The sequence below is a fragment of the Trachymyrmex cornetzi genome, unplaced genomic scaffold (genome assembly GCF_001594075.2).
Source record: "Trachymyrmex cornetzi isolate Tcor2-1 unplaced genomic scaffold, Tcor1.1 scaffold61, whole genome shotgun sequence".
Taxonomy (NCBI): Eukaryota; Metazoa; Arthropoda; class Insecta; order Hymenoptera; family Formicidae; genus Trachymyrmex; species Trachymyrmex cornetzi.
In genome coordinates, this window is record NW_017299926.1 from 2,206,700 (window position 1) to 2,212,174 (window position 5,475).

Here is a 5,475-nt window from a genome sequence, read left to right on the forward strand (position 1 = left end):
ACAGGAGCTATTCGATTTTAAAGTCCATTTTTCATTCTCGCTCCGCAGTGCGCACACACGCCCTGACGTACACATGTTTTTTTCCTAAAATTTCGCCAAAGTGTCCGCCAGTCTGAAAATACCAGACAACAGTGTTTAATTCCCGAAGCTGAATTTATTCGGTGTCGGTATACATTGTGAATAATGATGCACGTTTCACGACGTGGCGTTGTTCTATCGTTGAAAAAAAGGTACGCCGTAAGAATACACGTTCATTAAAAAAAAAAAAAAAGAAAGAAAAAAGGAGAGAAGAAGAAAGAAAGAAAGAAAAAAAAAGAAAGAGCCTTTTTACATCAGAAGAGGGTTGATTCATATAAATGCGTTATATTCCGTTCCGCTTAGTGCGCACACAGACCATAAAAATCTTGTCGGCGAAAATTACTACGCATAATAGGCGTCGGACGCAGTAGGAAATATGAGAGAAAGGGGGCGGAATTAACCCTCCGATGATTTGCATAAGTGGCTCGCGCGAGCGCGGTGGAGGGGGGATGATCCGTTGCACGAGCGTGTAACCCCACGAAATAATGACAGACCCGTGAAGAGCGCATCGTTATTACAAATTATTAGAGACCGCACTTAAAATCAAGACTCTTTCATGCGATGAATGTCGAATGATTAAGAAGATCAGATTATTCGCCGTGATCGCACAGAAATGATCTTAATTAGTGGATCCCGAGTGATATCGAGACACGATGAACGTCTTCCCACCTAATATAAAACCAAGTTTCCTTCTTTCGATAGCCTGCGCGTACCATAAATAGAAAATAATTTTCCACAAGTAATTGCGCCAATTCATCTCGCGTAAAGCATTTACAGGGAAATTATTGATATTCGTGAACGAATGAGAAAATTAATCCAGTATTACGCAAGTAAAATATTACTCTAGTTAATTTCGTATTTCTGCTATTATTTTACGTGTATTATAACCGCGATTGCTTTTGCGGAAAGCATTATCGGAGACTGCGTTCATTAGACATGGGAATCGTTCGTTCTTAATTTAATGCCCGGCGCGCCACAGGCCAGGCGCGATCGTATGTGCGGGCACGTAATTTTTATAGTTACGCCTCTGATTAAAATACCAGGATGCGACATTACGAATGCAGGAACGTTGAAATGAATGCGTTTTACATTACTGCCGTTCCCCGACAGAGGCTCGATGTAATGTTGTCGAGGAAGGGTGAGAACACTCCTATTTTTTTATGGCATAAAATTTCACCGCAATGAGAATTGCTGTTGAAAAATTGATAGGCCGCCGCGTTGGTGCTCGCAGGCTCTCAGTACCGGTACACAGATTGAGTTAAGGCTCGTTTTTTTTCCCCCGCGTTCCGGGGCGTTTCGCTACAACGCCTCGCTCTTATACGGAAACAACTCGCTTAGCGTGTCTCTTAATACGGAGACAAGCGCGACGGTAATACGTTGAATTTCAGAAAAGCGCGCGGTTTTTGCATTTGGATTACCATGAAATTTCCGCGAGCCGCTGAGCTGCAGCTTGAATTTTTCAAGAGGCCTCTCTCTCGCGATGGTAACTTGGCGCGTTTTTCACGACGCGGACATACGTGACAATCGTTCAACGGTTAATATTAATGGCCTAATTAATCCGTCCAACTGTCATAACGCCATCGTACGTCGCGTGCTTTAAGCTCACAACTTTTATATGAACAGAGGTTTATCACTGATTTGCCTCTATTGGTACGTTTTTAAAAATGCGATCAAATGAGCATACATTGATATTTTTTATTAATTTTTTTTAGAGGGAGCCACATGAACGAAATCGTTTTTCATTCTTGACGCGGATACTTTTAGCTTCACAACAAAAAAAAAATTAATAAAAAATATCAATGTATGCTCATTTGATCGCATTTTTAAAAACGTACCAATAGATGGCCCACTCTGTAAAAACGTACCAATAGATGGCCCACCCTGTATTATCAAAACAGAGCGATAAAGCACTATTTTTACAATACTTTTCAATATTTTTCAATATTGTCCGTAAAATTATAAACCGTGTCTGCCGTCGCTCTTCCGATGGCCTGTATTCTGCTAAATACTTATACTTTCCAAGGTAGAGAGATGATGATTAACGTTGCGGAACGAAGTTTGCGATAACTTTATTGTAATAAGATGAGCACGGGCGTGTAGGGCTTCCTACCGTTGCGGCGTCAAGGGGGATGCTCGGAGCGGCGCGGCGATTGCGGGTGGTTGTCGAGTGTGTCGGTAAGTGAGAAGGGTGCTGGACTCTGGACCGTTGGTAGAAGATCATTATAAGCTTGAGTTACCATGGTTACTATGGTTACGGACCAGCGGCCGATCCTGGAGCCCGAAAGTGCGAGGGGAAGCCCCAACGCGAAACGGTCAGCCAAGTATCGCATTTGACTTTACAACCGATTCTATACACCCCCGATTGTTATGCTTATGCCACCCTCCTCCCGCCTCCTTTCCTCTCCCACTCTCTCTCCTTACGGCAATGCGTTCAGCCTATAGTCTAGGATTCGGTTCTTTGCTCGGAATATCGCTTTTATATGTCTCTTCCCCTTCCGTTCCCGATTCACCAAGGATTACCGTTGCTCTCGTGTTCTTCCAACTTTACCAGTCCGCGAAATGTGTTGCACTGTAATCCGATCAAGCTACCATTTGACCTGGACTTTAGCTTTCTCGTTCGAGATCTTTTTGTACTTAAAAGTTACACTGTCGAAGCTTTGAATTTTTATTACGACTGTCCTCTAATCCTAGAGCAATTGATTGACCTCGATGTAAAAATAATTCATTAAAAGGGTCAAGTAAATCAGTAAAATAAAGAAAGTAATGAAAAACTAAATATTTCGTCAATATAAAGAATGGTACTCTATTATGTTTTGGAATAAAAAAGATTCTATTTTCTGGATTGAAGATTTAAGATTGCGTATTAATTACCACGCTGACTCTCATTCGCCCTATTTTTTTGTTGTTGAATATAAAGAATATAATTATTAAATAAGAAATAAGAATTAAAGGCCTATATCGAAGATTCATCTTTGATGCTTAAATAATTCAATGTGAATTATATATAAACTATATATATATATATATTATACATTCAAAATAACTATAAATATGATATATATGTATGTATATATATAGTACCTATACTCGTATATATATATAAAATTCACATTAAATTATTTAAGCATCAAAGATTCAGCTTCGATCATTACGTGTAAGCCTTTAATTCCTTTTTCTTATTAATTGTGTTCTTACATGTACGGTCTAATAAGATTCTTATTATTTATTATTATTAAAATATGTAAATATATTTGTCATCAGTATTATAGAGTTATTAAGAAATAAAAAAATTTCAAAATCTTAATTTTTACGTAAGAAATATAATATGGATTTAAAAATAAAAACAGTCAATAATAATTGCTTGGTGTATTTTTTATTTATTAGTATTAATGCGATAATAGCGTTCAAAGAATCCATTGAGATCTGTAAAGGACGTATCACGGAGGAACGAGGTGCACTTTTTTCTCTCAGTCTCCGCAGGCTTCGTGACAATTACTAGCGCCCGGATCGAGACGGAGAACGTATCGATCTTACGTTTCAACGTATATGTATACCGCACGTGCATATGAACGACCGGCACGCCGGCAGCCGAGCAATAAAACCCTATCTTGCGGGTTCTCTCGCGTGCTAAATACTTTCGTTTTTCTTCGCCAACGATGTACTTGGCCGCGCCGTTATTCCACAGGTGTTTGGCACTTCCGTAAGCGATAAAAGCTCCGACCGCGGCGCCCGACTTCCTGCTTTTTTCTCCGGTCGATCTTTTTGCTCTACTCAGTCGACATCTCGCCACTGGGAGCGCTCTCTTTATCGCATTGTATCGATTGGAGACGATCGGGAGTAGCAGACAATCCTGTGTTTCGACATATCCGCAAATACCGGAAACTCGCCGGACATGACCGGATGTAACGTTACACCGTCCCTGCACGTTACATCCATGACGATGTATCGGCAGCGAATCGGACGTAACGCGGATGCCGGCCTATGACGGATCGCAGATGGTCGATGGGCACGGCCCATAAAACTTATTATCCACCTTTTACAGCCCGGTGGTAAATTTAAAGTGGTTTTAAAAAATTCGACGGCGAATGGCCTGAGTGATCGCAAAAGGGATCTCTCTTTTTTTTTTGTAAAATTTACGCCCGCTTCAAAATTCAGCAAGACGATTTTCATGACGAAGATCGACTCTCGTGTTTGTCTAGGATAAAAATATTTGTTTCATCGATCCCCTGTAATTCTCTAATATTCTAAACATTTACAGTATTTTTTTTTTCGATTTATTAGCATTAACATCGATTATTTATTGAAGAATTATTTCTTCTTTATCAATAAATAAAAACGTATTATTTTTCGTGATATCAAATCTATATATAAGTTCGCTCGAAATATCGCCATCTTTATTCTATCGGAAGTAATCCAATCGTAACTTAACAAGTGGAAGATATAAAAATTCGGCGTTAAATGCGAAAAATAAGTGCCGAGTAAGAAATAAATGCGATATATTTCCGAGACAGCCGCGGGATATATTTACGAAAACAGCGCAAAAGAGCATAAGGGGAACACGCGTGGGTACACGAGGCCTTATTATTCCGGGGCTCTCGGAAGTTCCGCGGGTGTCCCCGGGCGCGGGAGGGTTGCGTTCGAAAAAGAGGGACGCCCAGTCCAATCTGTATGCTTCTCTATCGATGCTTTGTACGCCGGCAGTGTGGAGGTGGACATACAGATACACGGGCGCCGTCGCGAGGGGCAGGGGTCTACGAATCGATAAAAACGCATCCCAGGCAGGCGCCAGCCAGAAGAGGACCGCGCGGATGGAAAAATGCGAGCGGGGTTAATGCGCTGATCATGTCATATCGAGGTGCTGGCTAAACAAATACCTGCCCGCGCGGACGAAAATGTACGACTGTGTCGTAGCCGCCGCTGTTCGATTCTCCTGCGATCGCGCCGACAGCTCGTACCTTCCAAAAGCTTTATGCATCGCATCGTATATACCAATCGCTCGTCCCTTTTCGCGAGATGCGTTCCGTCGCGATGTTTCAGGGCTGTTTTAAGCCGCCAGAGATGGACGCGGTTTGTCGGGAGAAATTCAACAAGTTGACTGACCAACCTGGACATCGGAATGCCAAATGTCCTGATTTTCCCCTTTATCAATAATATGCATATTTTTTAAAAATATATTTTAAATATTATATTTAATTTTTTGTAAAATATTGTCGAACTTGAGGTCTCAACTTGAGATGAGATTTTATAATATCAAGATATATTACATGTTATATTTATTGCATCTAATTAAACTTTGTAAATGTATTATATAAATTTTAACTTAGCTTTTTAAATGTGTTAGACACACATAAGTGTATGTAATGTAAAAAAATTATTAAATGTGTATTAAAGATATAT